Genomic DNA, 17,973 nt, shown 5'->3' on the forward strand with positions numbered 1-17,973 from the left:
TTTTTAGTTTTTCCATTTGGATTTCCTAATTTAATATTTAGGAGTACCTCTACAACGACACACTATTATCTCCTCTCCCTGAGCTTTGGCCTCATTACGATGTCGGTCGTAAAGCATTCCGACTGACTCAGTCTCAGAATGGTTTACCATCTAAGCAGATTTGGGGAGTCCGATCAACTGATTATGATAGTTTCAAAAACCGATTGGTCGGACTCCTATTGGCTTCAATGGGAGCCTGTGTTCCAACCGACTACACAGGCTCCCATTGAAAAAATGGGTGGGCAGGGAAAATTGTGCACCCTGCGGCACGCACACTGTGCATGGTATTGAAGAGGGGTCGCATGGGTACCCCTCATTCGGAGGACCCCGGGTGAAGGGGGGCCATCTAAAGGCACCCAAAGTCTGATTACGACAGCTGATCCATGTCGGAACAGCCAATTCAGAAAGGCTGTCCGAATCCAACATCGTAATACGTCAGATGGAAACACGCTCCGTAGACCTGTAAGAGTAGGATGCAAATGACTCAGTTAGTCAGGATGTCGTTCGGTACCGAGTTGGAAAGTCCGAATGGTTTCCGACTATCGGAATTGGTCGATTAGAAGGCTTTCCGAATTAGTAAGAAACAGAAGGGAGAGTAAGGGAATTTACATATAAAAATGTGTGGTGGGAACTCCTGGTCCCCGGAAATAGTAATAATAACACAGAAGGAGTGCCCCCTGAAAGAGAGGAGGACAGCAATTAGCTGTCTCCTATTGGGTATATATAAGTGAGCACGAAGTGCCCCAACACCGTTAACTGGACAGTAGTAGTCCTTTAAGAAGACCCCTCACTCACCAACCTAGTTGGTGACATGCTTCATCATTGGGGTCCCACCCCATAGGCCGAGTGCCTATAGGGTGTGCTGCGACACCTGACTACAGTGGAGCGGGATATTATTTGTTTATTATATGTGCTAATAATAAATGTGTAAAGGTATTTTAAAAAGGGCCAGTACTACTCCGTTCAAGAGTTTATTCTTGAGCGTCTGAACCCTAATAAAACCAATGTGGCACCTTTGCCTAACTAGGAAGGCTTTGATGTCTAGAGAAGTGTGATATATTAAAAAAGTTAAAAATAGCAAAGTGTGCTATGTGAAAGAATTTATAAAGTAAACTAGGTCTACATGTTTCAACCAATACAAAAATTCTCTGGTTTTCGTCAGGACCGTGTGATTTACAAGGGGTGGTACGCACTCGCTAAGGCGCGCCCTACCCACATGTAACTTTAAGACCACCAAAATAAGGGTCTAAATGTAAAAAGTGTGTTTTCAATCCTGGATTCAGGAAAAAAACCTGTAGAAATACAAAGAAAAAGGAAAACGGGGTTGGGAATACGTACTTGGGAAGACATAACTAGGGTACACAAAACATTTAAAGTGCTTGATGTGGTCTTCCCATCATGTAGCTACCTATGTTACTTGTCATCTAGGTAATAGCTATTCAGATTTGGGCTTTAAATTGAAATTGCGCTTAGGTGGGTACCTTACATGGGAGACTTTGTCTGTAAGGTACTCCACATATTGAAGTTGGTTGACACTGGGAGTGATTAAAAAAGGTTACAGACTTAGTGTGCTGCTAGTGAGTGCAGCAGGCATGCATCATACCAGTATCGGGGACGTGATCATCTGATTGTTAATTAACTGGCAAGCAGAACATTAGTTAGTTATCTAGGTAGTTGACGTGAGCAAAAACACAATGTCCATTAAAGCGATTCTTACACTCAAAGCGGTTTCTGTCGCTTCATGGGCTTCGAATGAACCAAGACGGCGATTCTCCGTCACCTATATTGTTTTAAAATAAGCATGAGTATAATGGGATCCGACAGCGTAAAGGCGTGCTCATCCAAGTCAAAAACTCGGAAGCGGTGCGTTCGCACCGTGCTGTGCCTCTAGACCACGGACCCGTACTTACTTTGTGAAGGCAGTCATCTGGCGGTAAAACCTACTTGGTTCCAGCGCGCGAAGCCCCGATGTTTGATCGGTGCCTCGATGATGCCGGTAAAGTAAGCTGCTCGGTACTTCCTGGTCAGGGCAGGGCCGTGTGTGTCACCACCTCATGGGCCAGTCAGAGCGCTTGGAGAGGGTGTGTTTGTTACACTTCCAATCAGAAGTCTCTAATGGTGTGATTCATGTTAAGTGGTTCCCAAGGTAACCTCGCTTGCGTTTCACCCGCTCTGGAGGGCGTAGGAGTGGCAGAAAAGTGATTCCGCCCTATTTGTGTTTGCTTGATCACGTGTTTTACCTTGCGCTGTCAGGTAGTTGTCTGGATATCCGCAGTGAAGCCAGGATATTTATGTGTGCATTTCTTAAATTACGTGTGTTCATGCCTGTTGTCCTAAGTAACCATTCAGAGCACATGGCTGAACAGTCACAGTGGAATTCTTGAGCGCACATGGGAACGGACTCGGAAAAAGGACAGAGATCCAATGTATCCATACACTAGAATAGTGCTATGTGACTGCCAGGTCACGTCATTACAGGTTACAGATCTCTTTGTTTAGGGACTCTAATTCAGCTCAGGGTCGTTGGGACGTCATTTAAGCAAAGAAGGGGGTTATTCACAAGGTCCAAATGGAGTATTCAGCTATATGGATAGGTGTCGGACCCAGGGGTAGCAGTTACATTACGTTGTACCACGGGATGTTATCATTCAAACCAGTTTTGTGTGTTGACAGTCTGTACACCCATCTTTGCTCCTTTTCGAATAGGCGTTGGTTCAAATTAGCGCCTGGTTTGATTTGTTCGATGACAGTCCATTGTATGTCATCAGCCGTGTGCCCTTTTGATAGAAAGTGTTCGGTAAGTTTGGTGTTGGATTTTCTGCAGCGGATGTTGCTCCTATGTTCTCCGATGCGTATCTTTACTTTCCTGCTCGTCATACCTATGTAGTGTAGGTCACAAGGACAGGTCACTCTATACACTACGTTTTCACTGTTGCAGTTGGTTAGCCCTCTAATAGTCCAAATTTTGTTGGATTCTAGTTGTAAAGTTTTGGTGTTATTCGTGAAGGGGCATACGCTGCAACTCCCACACTTGTAGTGGCCTGTGGTTTTAGGCAAACCCCATGCGTTGAGGACTGTTTCTTGCTCCTTCATTACCGTATTCAGAATAATAGGCAAACATTGGGGCATACTGAATACGGGAAACCTCAGATGGGAAAAACCATTATTCTCGTATAAGAGAGCACGCAGCATCAAGGATGCAGTAGTCAATACTAGACCTAGAACGGTAATGAAGGAGCAAGAAACAGTCCTCAACGCATGGGGTTTGCCTAAAACCACAGGCCACTACAAGTGTGGGAGATGCAGCGTATGCCCCTTCACGAATAACACCAAAACTTTACAACTAGAATCCAACAAAATTTGGACTATTAGAGGGCTAACCAACTGCAACAGTGAAAACGTAGTGTATAGAGTGACCTGTCCTTGTGACCTACACTACATAGGTATGACGAGCAGGAAAGTAAAGATACGCATCGGAGAACATAGGAGCAACATCCGCTGCAGAAAATCCAACACCAAACTTACCGAACACTTTCTATCAAAAGGGCACACGGCTGATGACATACAATGGACTGTCATCGAACAAATCAAACCAGGCGCTAATTTGAACCAACGCCTATTCGAAAAGGAGCAAAGATGGGTGTACAGACTGTCAACATACAAAACTGGTTTGAATGATAACATCCCGTGGTACAACGTAATGTAACTGCTACCCCTGGGTCCGACAGCTATCCATATAGCTGAATACTCCATTTGGACCTTGTGAATAACCCCCTTTTTTGCTTAAATGACGTCCCAACGACCCTGAGCTGAATTAGAGTCCCTAAACAAAGAGATCTGTAACCTGTAATGACGTGACCTGGCAGTCACATAGCACTATTCTAGTGTATGGATACATTGGATCTCTGCCCTTTTTCCGAGTCCGTTCCCATGTGCGCTCAAGAATTCCACTGTGACTGTTCAGCCATGTGCTCTGAATGGTTACTTAGGACAACAGGCATGAACACACGTAATTTAAGAAATGCACACATAAATATCCTGGCTTCACTGCGGATATCCAGACAACTACCTGACAGCTCAAGGTAAAACACGTGATCAAGCAAACACAAATAGGGCGGAATCACTTTTCTGCCACTCCTACGCCCTCCAGAGCGGGTGAAACGCAAGCGAGGTTACCTTGGGAACCACTTAACATGAATCACACCATTAGAGACTTCTGATTGGAAGTGTAACAAACACACCCTCTCCAAGCGCTCTGACTGGCCCATGAGGCGGTGACACACACGGCCCCGCCCTGACCAGGAAGTAACGAGCAGCTTACTTTACCGGCATCATCGAGGCACCAATCAAACATCGGGGCTTCGCGCGCTGGAACCAAGTAGGTTTTACCGCCAGATGACTGCCTTCACAAAGTAAGTACGGATCCGTGGTCTAGAGGCACAGGAAGGTGCGAACGCACCGCTTCCGAGTTTTTGACTTGGATGAGCACGCCTTTACGCTGTCGGATCCCATTATACTCATGCTTATTTTAAAACAATATAGGTGACGGAGAATCGCCGTCTTGGTTCATCCGAAGCCCATGAAGCGACAGAAACCGCTTTGAGTGTAAGAATCGCTTTAATGGACATTGTGTTTTTGCTCACGTCAACTACCTAGATAACTAACTAATGTTCTGCTTGCCAGTTAATTAACAATCAGATGATCACTTCCCCGATACTGGTATGATGCATGCCTGCCGCACTCACTAGCAGCACACTAAGTCTGTAACCTTTTTTAATCACTCCCAGTGTCAACCAACTTCAATATGTGGAGTACCTTACAGACAAAGTCTCCCATGTAAGGTACCCACCTAAGCGCAATTTCAATTTAAAGCCCAAATCTGAATAGCTATTACCTAGATGACAAGTAACATAGGTAGCTACATGATGGGAAGACCACATCAAGCACTTTAAATGTTTTGTTTACCCTAGTTATGTCTTCCCAAGTACGTATTCCCAACCCCGTTTTCCTTTTTCTTTGTATTTCTACAGGTTTTTTTTCCTGAATCCAGGATTTAAAACACACTTTTTACATTTAGACCCTTATTTTGGTGGTCTTAAAGTTACATGTGGGTAGGGCGCGCCTTAGCGAGTGCGTACCACCCCTTGTAAATCACACGGTCCTGACGAAAACCAGAGAATTTTTGTATTGGTTGAAACATGTAGACCTAGTTTACTTTATAAATTCTTTCACATAGCACACTTTGCTATTTTTAACTTTTTTAATATATCACACTTCTCTAGACACCAAAGCCTTCCTAGTTAGGCAAAGGTGCCACATTGGTTTTATTAGGGTTCAGACGCTCAAGAATAAACTCTTGAACGGAGTAGTACTGGCCCTTTTTAACATACCTTTACACATTTATTATTAGCACATATAATAAACAAATAATATCCCGCTCCACTGTAGTCAGGTGTCGCAGCACACCCTATAGGCACTCGGCCTATGGGGTGGGACCCCAATGATGAAGCATGTCACCAACTAGGTTGGTGAGTGAGGGGTCTTCTTAAAGGACTACTACTGTCCAGTTAACGGTGTTGGGGCACTTCGTGCTCACTTAGATATACCCAATAGGAGACAGCTAATTGCTGTCCTCCTTTCTTTCAGGGGGCACTCCTTCTGTGTTATTTTGGCTTTCCGAATTAGTCAGAAAGACAGGTTCTGAATCAGATTCGAAGGAACTGAATGCCATTCGGAGCCATTCCGACTGACATCGTAATCAGCCCCTGAGTCTTAGAAAAGGGCATTTTTTAATCCTTATTTTTGGCTAAAGCCAAGCCATTCTTAGTTAGCTTTTTACGGTAAGTTAAATAAATCACACAAAAGTTTTGTTTTGAAAACTACTACCCCAGGGTTTGCATGGAAGTAGCCAGTGAATGCACCCAATTGAGGTTTTTTCTTGATACGCTCTAAAATGAATTTGTCTTTTTCTTCAGCCACATAGTCAGCAAATCTTCATGTCTAAATTCTCCGTCACTACAATATTTTGAATCAGCCGGCACCCTTCAGCCAAGCATGAATATTGAATTCTTGTGAGGTCACCTCGCATGTTTCTCTCGTATATTCCAACCCTCTCTGTCACCGAGGGGAACCTCCCACTCAACCTATAATCCAGGCTGATCCAAGAAACTGCCATAGCTCAATCAGCTGTCATGCGGCATATGAACATTGGGCCAGCAAGTCAAGCGGTGTGAAGCTGTATCGGAGGTGCGTACCTATCCACAGAATGTTTGATTGGTGGGCAAGTTCTTCCAACATCACCAATCCAATGCCAGCAAATCTCTTTCACTTCTGATCACCTTTCAATGGTTGGCAGCTATATGGATCTCGGAAGAACTAAGTTGACCATGTTAGGATGTAGCTTCGCTTCCAGGTGCATCTAACTAATCACTTTGCCAGAGAACCCTCCACCCCCAGTAAAATAGCATTTAAACTTTGGTCTTGTTGCTCTGCATTACTTTCATGTCCCTAGGCTTTCATCAGATAAAGGATACATTAACAGGGCATAAAATGGGCTCTCTAAGGTTAAATCATGGTGGATCCTCACATCCTCCACCCACCAATATTTTTCTATTTCTTGGGCCTGATTCACAGGGATAACTTACACTTTTGAGTAATGTACACATTCTGTCAAAGAGTGAAATGTTCTAGCATCCCAGAAAATATCTTTGCATTTATCCTACAAATTGGGCAGGTGCATCTCAAACCTGCGTTCTGATGATGACCCTGTCTAAATTGTATGCTTAGGGGCGAAACATTGACTTGACACAATAATAGTGTACTGTTTTTATTTTGATTCTGGACCATTTCTCTCTGTGTCAGTGTGTACCAACCTCCTATGCATCTTGGACCAGTCATTATTTTATGTACATATATTGTATACCCCCAATGCACTTTCCCTTGACTTATTTTTTCTTATCCTGCGTCATTGAGCCATTTGGGATCACCTTCTTACTTACAAATTGATTTAAGTATAAAACTGCAATGATTTTTTCTATTTGGTAAAAAGTTTACATAAACTGTCCAATTGATAAATTAAACTAATCTCCTGAAAGTCTAAATGATTAATTCCGAGGAAGTAGGGGTTCACACTTCCCCCTTTAGGGACCACTGTTTTGCTTTTTTACTAGATTACTAAAATCCCAGTGTTACTGGATTGCCCCTTTTCTCATACGTGTATATGTCATAGAGAAACTGTTTCGCCAACATATCTACATTATATTTGCGTATAATACAGAATCATTGGGCTGTGCTTTATATCATTTCGTGTGGCTGAATTTTTAACTGTCCAATAAAACAAATGGTGGGTATTAATCAACACCTAAAACCATTATTCTCTAATCAGTATAGAGTCTGTAAAAACACCCCATAAAATCACAAAAGAAAGCAACCTCTACACAACTATGCAGCAAGAAAGGCTTCCACAAAGCAATGCAACAGGCATAACTTTAATGATTTGTATGTATGATGTATTGAGGAGAAGATGGAGGAGGCATTCCACACATGCTGGTACTCCATAAGATGCAAGTTAGGGAATACAGTGATTTCAGGGAAAAGGCATCAGCAATATCTCTGTAGCTTTACATGTAAGCATCATTTTGATAGAGAGGGTGAGAGTCGTATTGGTTATGGCTCTGTAACTGTATTTTTATATATCTGTTAACATACAATTATATTTATTTCAATTTTTAACTATTTTAAATAATTGAATTTAATTCAAAATGATTTCCTATGGGGTTTCATTTTAATTCCCTACCTCCATTGTTTTCTATGAGATGGCGTGGCAGTTACAGTGATTGAAAACTCTCAGTATTGGGGTGGCACTCAGCCCCAAGATCAGTGGCACAGCTGAAAGCTGTTTGCGCTTTATTCTTCCTGTTTCTACACATTTTTTTCATCATGGTTATTCTTCCTTTTAACTTATTTTCTCATACGAATCCCTCTTTAGACTCCACACGTTCGGTATCGTGCCAATTTTCAACGGTTTCTCATGTTCAAAATCGTCCATCCGGACCTTTTTTAAGAACAAGTACAGACGCATTCAGTTCATATGAAGCAGTATTTTATTAACCCAATGCATTTCGGGCGATTTCAGCCCTTCATCAGGAGTAACTGAAAATGTCAATAAAACAAACACTCATTGCATAATCTAAACAACAGCAGCACTGTTCTTAAATGAGAAGCTGCCCCCCAAAACCCATACACTCACCCTAACATATATTTGAGTCTCATGTGAAGAATCCAATTAAATATCACCCCATATGTTGTAAACAGAACCTCTCTCATTGGCTGATTTCAGCTACGTTCCTCGTGTGGTGCTCCGCTTTTTTGAGACCGCGTTTATCCCACACATCCTCCTCATTCTTAAACCTCACCTCTCCTCCTTTGCTAATTTTATGTGCAGATTTTACCCTTCCTTCCTGCCCAACCACAGTAACTCCTGACTCAATGATTGTTACACTCCTTCTTATCCACATCTTTATCGGGTGCACTTTCTCACGCTTATCACAACTTCAACCCACATAATGATTCGCCATAAATGATGCTATAGTACTTATTTTTTTAAGTAGTAACATTTGGATTTTATGAATAAACAAAAAGTAGTAACTGTAAAAGTTTAAATTACTCAAAAGTGTAAGTTACTTTTGTGAATCAGGCCCTTTGTGCTTTTCTTTATATGACAGTAGCAAACGTGGGCGATCTGTTGCAAAAATGACTGATTTTAGCTTTATTTCTAAAGTTAAGCAAACTAAATTTATAAATGCCCAGTTGTGCATATACATTCTAAATAAAAATTTATAAATATTTATTTTGTACCTGTTTTAGTCTGGCACAGCTGCACTCAGAGGCATTAGAACACATAACAGAGAACTGTAGAATGAAATAAATGTTCTGAGTTTCCACACATCGAGGTAGTAAATTATTTATAACTGTCATTGACTATCCTACCATGCAGAGTAAAAGATGGGGAAAACCCTGAATGACACTGCACACGTTAATTGATCACCTATCAGCTTTAAAGGAAGACTAAATCAATGCTAGAGAATAACATTTTCAGTAGGATCTGTAAATGCGTATTGATGTCTTAGTTAAGAGAAGTCTGTGTTTTTATTTCTTTGGAATTCCTTTTTGTATCAATCGGTGGTAAAAATCTAAAATAGCTATTGAATAACGCCACAAACTGACAAACTAATTTACCTTCTATCACATATTTTTACCTAATGCTATAACTCATTTCAGCCATCGATGTTGGATAATTTTATCTTCCTCTGCTCCAAAATGTCACTAGCCCTGAGGTTAGCCCCCAGAAAAACATGACACATATTGGTAATGGTGTCAGCACAATATTTATATCCATACTAATATTATAAAGAGAGAGCCCAAACTTTTGAGGCGGGTAAGCTCAGTAACCACAGCACCAATCAAAACACCCAATACAGCGTTGGAAAGGGCAGTTGCAGCAGAAGGACATAGGCTACGCAGACGCCCACCATATATATATTATTTTTTGCAGAGTTTTATATAGCGCGAACTTGACCCGAACTGAATCAGGTACCAGAGCGCTTTACACAGCACCAGTTATGTTACATGAGGACACACATTCATTTTTGTTTGGCACGGGGAGATTAAGTGATTTGCCCAGAATCACAGGATGTTTGGCGTCGTTACCAAGTCTCGAATCCAGATCCCCAGGTCCGAGGTCCAGCGACTTAGCCGTTAGGCCAACTCCTCTATACATTTAAAAGGTAAAAGAACCGTGCCAGCAAAGTAGTCCCTTGTGGGCGTGTCTGCGTTGTGCTGTGGGCTTGGGCTGGGGGCGTGACTAACGCTGGGGGCGTGTGGTACGGCCATGACATCGTGGGCTGGGGGCGTGTGCTGAGGGCGTGACAAACGCTGGGGGCGAGAGTCCGCCCTTCATGCCATGTGAGTCGTACATACAAGCGCCAATTACGTTGCTGCGCAGCATCAAGGGGCACGCTGGGGGCGTGAGAAACGCTGGGGGCGTGTGTCCGGCCTTCATGCCATGTGAACAGAATTGCGCCGCATCAAGGGGCACGCTGGGGGCGTGTGCTACGTTCCGCCCTTCATGCCATGTGGATCGTACATAAATCAGAAGATCGTCTGCTGTGGCCGTGTGCTGGGGGCGTGACAAACGCGTTCACCTGGAGGCCTGGTAAGTAACGTTACTGCAGCCTCTCCTGCGCGCTGTTACTGAACTCTCTCATTCAACGAAATTACACGCGCCTGCTACCATCAACCAGGGCTCTAGCCGGGCTCAGGCGGCAGATCAGTACACTAATTATACGCGCCTGATAACATCAACCAGGGCTGCAGCTGGGCCTCAAGTGGTGGAACACGCGCCTGCTAACATCAAACAGGCCTGCATCTGGGCCTCAAGCGGGGGAACACGCAAATGAGCGTGTCTGCGGGGACAATTACTGCAGCCTCTCCTTCTCGCTGTCACTCAACTCTCTCATTAAACGGATTTACCCGTGGCTGATAACTCTCTCATTCAACGACGTTACATGCGCCTGCTAACATCAACCAGGGCTGTAGCCAGGCTCAGGCGGCGGATCACAACACCAATTACACGCGCCTGCTAACATCAACCAGGGCTGCAGCTGGGACTTCTCCGTCCCTATTCTAATGAAACAAAAAATATTGTCTACCGCCAGATTTTAAAATAAATTGCCCTTGCCAAATACACACATTACACACATTCTATTTCATACCCGGACAACGTCGGGACGGGCTGCTAGTATATATATAACTTACATATATGCACCATGATTTTCTCGCGATAACACTATGTAGTTGAAAACTTTTAATAAGGCTTGAAAACATTTACTTGTCCCTACATGCAAAGGTACAAAAAAGAAAAGACGGTCTCCTCCCCTTTCGCCCACTAATGTGGTGATATGGAGTGAGGCGGCCGTCTGGGCACAGACCACATGGGATGCTGCTATGAGGGTAACCAGCCAACCCACGCCAGTACTTTTCAGTTTGATAGTTCTCTGTATTTTAGCATGCTAGTGCAAGCACCGAAAGTGTTACTGAACTACACTACAAGCCTGTGGAGACTGAGTATGGGGGGCACTTTCAAAATTTTCAATGAATTACCACCATCTTTGAGGTGTCAATAACAGATCAGTGGTTTTTAACTGCAATTTTGGTAGCAAACCATTGATACATATATAACGAACTGCAATTAAGAGGGGACACCGCTTGGGGGCGTGGCCTGCTGTGCAGCGGAATGGCCGCTTTCTAAGAGTGCCGGACTAAAATCCTGCAATGATCCTTAATATCGGAGAGTCCTCGCACTACCCAGGCCACATGAATTGATGGTGGATTGCTAGAAGATCCGCTCAGAGAAATCCGGCGACCCCTGCGCTCCGTGGGGCTGAAAGAGGAAGATCGGTAATTTGAGCCGAGGAGCTGTGGGCGGCTGTGGGAGCTGCTGGGCGGACGGACGCATCACCTGAGCCCGCGGCTCTGGAGGCCCTTGAAGCTACGGTGGGGGTGGCCGGGCTTTTCGTCTGCAGCAGGAACCTGGATCATCTGCTCAAGAGCGGGGGAGGCGAGACCGATGCAGCGGGTGCTCCATGAGGAAGGTGAGGACCGAGCAAATTGAGAGACTCCGAAGATGACCCGGGGAGAGCCCTGCGGGGGCATCGGGCCTGCCGCCGCGCCGCCTAGATTGGTCTTAAGGGATAAGTAGCTGCCAGCTGCACTTGCCGCTGGGGGCTCGGATTGCTGCGCTGCCGGGAAGGGGGGCACGGATCAGTCCCTTGTGCACCCGTGCTGAATTTGTGGGGCCGTGGCTGGGCCCGGATCCGGCAGTTACCTACGCGACGCAATGGCCGCCATTTTGCAAGGCTGCACCTTTGGTCATTGAGGAGGTGCTGTGGTCGGCCTAGCACACCCGCAGGAGGCTGGATTGTGGATCACGTGCAGCGGTGCCAGTGACCATTGACCCACGGACTGGCTGATCTTTGCTCCTGAAGCTGAGGTGAGAACTGAACGCCTGTGGACCACGTGAAAAGCTGTGGGTGGTGACTGCCATACGTTCATCAAGGCACAGAGACATAGACGTGCCGAGGGTGATGCCCGAATCTGGGATTACAGCGTGATACTGCTTGAATTGTTTGATGACTGTGGTGCCCTAAGCTGGTAAGGGCGGTGAGGAGGATGTGAGCAGGTCGCGAGAACATGAAGGAGAGTATAAGATGTGGAATCCCCTCTAGTTTGCGTCACGATCATACCGACTGAGAGTTTGTGGACAATTCATGCCTGCTAAGCTGTGGCTGATCACTTGAGGAGGCTGTGGTGCAGTTTGTCATTTTCCCCCTGCTTCATGTGTGGTAGCGGGCACACTGACCTGAGTTGTGTCGCTTAGGGGGTTGGTGTGGTCCCTCTTCGTCTCAGACTCCATTTGCAGACGGTCTACCTACAATCTAGTGTTCCTGTCTGATGCACCACCCTGAGCGAGGATCGATATGGGCAGGCAGGATGCTAAGCAGCCCAAACTTACCTTCGATAACAAACGCTCCAACAAGCAGGAGGAAACCGAGTCCGACAATCAGTCTTCTCGGGACCAGGCTGAGGATGACCAGAGTCCGGACCTTAGAACCCTGATGTTGGACATGCGATCTAGTCTCCGAAACATAGACGCCAAGCTCGACAACTTAACATCTCAACTAGACGCAGTCAAACCGCAGGTAACGTCACATGAAACGCAATTGGATGTTCTCGAAAATCATCATACGGAATGCCACGAATTCCAAGTCGAGACCAAGGAGAAGCTACTCCAAATGGACAAGCTACTGGGGATAATAAGAGCTAAAAACGGGGATTTGGAGGCGCGATCGCGGCGCAATAACCTATGCATCACGGGCATTCCGGAGACGACCGCCATCACTAAGATGGAGACTTACATCACCGACCTGCTCCGCGAATTGTTTGACCCGCATCTATCTGCGGTGTTTGCAGTGGAAAGGGCACACCGGTCGCTGGGGCTAAGACCTCCTGTGGGGACTGCACCTAGGCCAATTATTGCGAAATTATTGAACTACCAAGATCAGGATATGGTCCTTCGTATGTTGAGGGAGAAGGGCCAAATCACGCATTAGGGCAATACTTTGTCATTTTACTCGGATTTCACACCAGCGGTGCAGGCGGCAAGGCGAGAATTTCTCCCCGCTAAGCGGCTCCTGCTACAAGCACAGATCCCGTATTCTCTCCTTTATCCGGCTAAGCTGAAGGTCTCAGTGGATGGAAGTCATCATTTCTTCACAGATGCAAAATCGGCGCTCAAATTTGCAAAACATGTGGGAGGCAAGGCATCCAAGAAGATGCAGAAAGAGGCGGGAGCAGCGGGAGGCCACCTGAGCGATAATGACTCACTTGGGTATTGTATGAACTATGTGTTCTCCCCGCTCTGACACTTGCTTGCGGGGCCATGTTTGGTTTGCAGTTCGGATTAAAGTGAGGCCCTCTTGCACGTGCGAAAAAGTCCCTCTTGATTTTTCTAAATTGGTATGGCCTAGGGCGTGCTGAGGTCTCCATAGATCTTCCGACCACCTTGTATGATGCAAGGTAGTAAGCTGGCATCGCTGCGCCTCCGAGGGAAGGTTCCCTATTTTTGATGTCCACTTATTTGTGGGTGGAATATGGGGAGGGTAATCTGCAACCTAATTGGGGGGTTGGAGTGGGTGGAGGGGGGATGGTTGGGGAAGTTTGTTTTTTAAGTGCTGATCAAACCAATTTTCGGTGCATAGCTGTTGTTTTCTTATGCAAATGTTGTGACATGCCCTGGACTGCTGTTGACAGATGTTATGCTGTAGTTGTTTACACACCCTGATTTTATGTTAAACTGTTTAACTTGGAATGTTCGAGGACTTAATGATGGCAGGAAAACGAGATTGGTACATGCATATTTAACCCGTCATAATATTGATATATGCTTATTACAAGAAACCCATTTAAATAACGCACCATCCCCTAGACTCCGTCATAGCAGATGGGGACATGCTTAGTCGGCCATATATTCTAACTATGCTCGGGGAGTTGCTGTATTGATCAGGAGAGGGTTGGATTGGAGAGAAGGGTTTGTACAAAGGGATCCAGAGGGGCGATATGTTCTGGTGCAGGGACTCTTATATGGTCGATCTATCCTCATTGTGGCAGTATATGGTCCGAACACTGATTCACCTGACTTCTTTCATGCTGTATGGTCCAAAGACAGGGCGCTCGGATGTGACACGATTCTATGGGGAGGCGACTTTAATGCGATCATTGAGGATGCGAAAGACAGGAAGGGTATGGCTAGGACTCTCCATCCGGCAGCAAGCGAGGCGCTGCGGGGGATAATATCTGAGGGCAACCTTGTCGACATTTGGAGGAGTAGAAACAAATTGCTGAAGGAAGGAACTTGTGTTTCTGTCCACCATAATGCATGGTCCAGCTTAGACTTTTGGCTACTGTCCAGAGACATGGCTACTTATACAACTGAGATCAAGCATCTGCCGCGCTCCTTGTCGGATCACGCCTCATGCCTGCTGCAAATATCACTCCCAAATGTGCCTAGACGTGCGTTCTCATGGCATCTTCCTCCACATGCTCTGCTAGACGAAGCCTTTAAGGCAGAGATCAGGCAGGATATCGAAGACTACTTCCAGATAAATACTGGGTCCATAGATGCTGTAGGTACCCTATGGGACGCATTTAAGGTAGTAATCCGTGGCAAGTGCATTGCCCGGCAAGCGGGGTCCTTAAAGCTATTCGAGGGACACTGGCGTCCCTGGAGTCTGAAATCAAATCCCTTGAGACGCGGTATTTCAACGCGGGGGATAGTGAAACTGATGGCCTGCTTAAAGCCAAGCTATTGGAATATGCTGATGAGGCACAACGGGAGGGTACGTTCCTTGGTAAATATGCGGAGGCTATGAGGTATGGAGAGGGGGACAGGTCAGGGCGAACATTAGCTGCTATGACTAGGCCACCCAGAGCTGCAACGTATGTGCATGAGTTACACAACAAATCTGGCACTCTAGTCAGAGGCCAGAATGAGATTCTTCAGGCATTCTCGTGCTTTTATTCTAATTTGTATACTGCCACTCAGACTGAATGCCTGCAGTGGTTGGACTCTTTTCTTGACTCAATAAGCCTAGCCTGGTTCAATGACACATACAGAAAGTATATGGATCTCCCGATCTCCATTGAGGATGTTGCCCAAGTCATCAAAAGTCTACCATTGGACAAAGCTCCCGGTCCTGACGGCCTCACAACAGCCTTTCACAAGGCATACGCTGAGGGGCTGGCCCCAAAGCTACTAGCGGTATAGAGGAAGCACTAGAAGTTGGGAAGTTGCCCAACACTATGAGAGAGGCCATGAGGGTCACACTTTTAAAGCCTGGAAAGCCAGAGGATGACTTAGACTCCTACATACCCCTTTCCTTGATTAATGTTGATGTCAAGATTTTCGCCAAGCTAATAGCTAACCGGCTTCAACCCCTGCTGCCCCTCATTGCTCTCCCTGATCAGTCGGGGTTCATTCCAGGACGTTAAACATCGCACGATCCTCGCACTATTTTTTCAACATTGCATTATTTACATCCCAGTGTCCACGCTGTGGTGGTGTTCTTAGATGCAACAAAGGCATGCGACACCCTGGACTGGCCATATCTATTCTCCATCTTAACAAGGATGGGTTTCAGTCCGCTCTTCATTAACAAGATCAAATTGTTGTACACGGCCCCCTGTGCCCGGATAAAAGTGAATGACCTGATTTCTGACCCCTTTCCTATCTCGCGGGGAACAAGGCAGGGATGTCCCTGATCTCCGCTACTTTTTGCCATAGCCATGGAGCCGCTTGCGGCTCATATCCGCCAACACCATACTGCACGGGGGATAGGGTTCCGTTCCAGGAGGCTCTCGATTCCCTTATATGCTGACGGCGTGACCCTCTATCTCATTAACCCTGAACTGAACCTAGATCCTGTGCTGCTCGAATTTATTTGCTTTGGTGGTCTGGCTGGAGTTTGTATTAATTGGTCCAAATCGGTTGTGTTTCCCTTGACGGACGGTACGCCGCAGGTCACTTCGGAGTTCCCCTTGAAATGGGAAGCTGAAGAGGTTAAATATTTGGGCATCTGGATTAGCAGGAACCTCCAGGAAATATGGAATCTGAAATATGGCCGTGCTGGAAGGTAAAGTGAAAATGTGGGCAGGGCTTCCCTTGTCGCTTACAGGTAGGATTGCGTTATCAAAAATGATCATATTACCCAAATTCCTGTACCTCTTTGCGAATGTCCCGATCCCACTCACGTCCCATTTCTTTGCTACTTTAAAATCACAACTTGTAACATTGGCATGGGCGGGTGGACAGGCGAGGGTCTCTTGGAATATACTCACATTGCCCTTGAAAAGGGGAGGGTTGAGGGCCCCAGATGTGCACCTATAGGCCTTGTGCGCCCAGGCTCAATTCCTCCATTTCGGGATACGCCCCGTTCCAACCACACGTAGCTGTGGAGATGGATGTGGTTGCGCCGACCCCGTTGTCGGTGGCCATATGTGTGAAGGCGAAGCGCCCTAGAGGAGATAGACACGGTCGAAACGCTGCGATGGGTGTGGGATGAATTGGGGAAAAAGGCAGGGATCCCTTTGATGTTTGCTCCATCTCTATCTCAGAACCCTCTACTACCATGCATCGAAGGGGGCATTAGTCAACCGCTGCAGAGGAAGCTAGGCATTTACACATTTGCAGATTTGTTCCCGAATGACGAATTCCTCCCCCCTACGGAGGCTGTAGAAGGACAGGCACCACTCTTTGCGGAGTTATTCTTATATCATAAATTGAAATCAGCGTGCTGGGAACTGAGTAGTGAATTACCGCTGGCTCCCAGACTGTTCCTGCATTAGAGACCTTGGTGAGCTCCTCGTTCCCTAGGAGATTGGTGGCTAAATTATATAAACAGATGCAAAGTGGTCTTCTGGGTGACAAGCCCTTAGCGCTACAACGATGGAATGCAGAATTGTCGGCCCGCTCACTGAGGAGCAATGGGACTTCTCTTGTGGACAACTAACTGAACTTTCTCCCAATTTGAGATTGCGATTAATTCACTTTAAATATTTGCACAGGATCTATAGGACACCAATTAGTCTCCATAGAATGGGGCTCAGGGAGAATGAGGGATGCTGGAGATGCGGATACTCTCCAGCGACGTTCCTACATATGGCATGGTCTTGCCCTAAGCTTGAAGTATACTGGGCCTCGATTTTTGAGGCAATCAATCAGATAATAGGACCAACAGATGACCCGTCCCCCGAGTTAGCTGTGCTGGGGTATGTCAAGGAGACATTGCCCAAATTCAGAAAACTGCATGCACTGTTACTGCTATATGCTAAAAGACGAATTGCAATACACTGGGGGCGGAACGGGGTGCCATGGGTCAAGGATTGGCTAACAGATGTCACCTATGGGCACACTCAGTTGGGGATTTTCTGGGAGTTAGTGCCACCCTCTTCCAGACCGCGTGATATCTGGGAACCATTAACGAAATGGGTGAATGAACGACAGAATGCAGAGGGCGAGGTGGAGGCAGACTAATGACCATGATTGGTTTTGGATATTGTGAGAATTGGTGGGTTTTTATGTTATGCTATATGGCCGCTTTTTGTATTCACTGTGTAGATGGGGTGGGTATGTAATGAACATATTAACGATGTGGGGTGGCAATGTGTGACGCCTTTAAAATTGTATTTTTGGTTTATTTGAATGCTGGGATGAAGTCCTCGTATAACTACAGCTGTTGTTTGTTTCTTTTCTTTTTTATTTATTTTTTCTATGTAACAAGAACTGTCAATAGAGGGGCATGTAACTATGCATGGGTTCAT

The 17,973-nt window shown here is 45.8% G+C and overlaps 1 protein-coding gene across 14 annotated transcripts in view; it reads left to right on the forward strand.

Moving 5' to 3' along the window:
- Positions 1 to 17,973, forward strand: part of LOC144768069 (alpha-2-macroglobulin-like protein 1) — a 618,955-nt gene that overhangs the window by 75,768 nt on the left and 525,214 nt on the right. The window lies entirely within an intron of this gene.

This window comes from Lissotriton helveticus, chromosome 7, assembly GCF_964261635.1.
Source record: "Lissotriton helveticus chromosome 7, aLisHel1.1, whole genome shotgun sequence".
In the NCBI taxonomy this organism is placed as follows: Eukaryota; Metazoa; Chordata; class Amphibia; order Caudata; family Salamandridae; genus Lissotriton; species Lissotriton helveticus.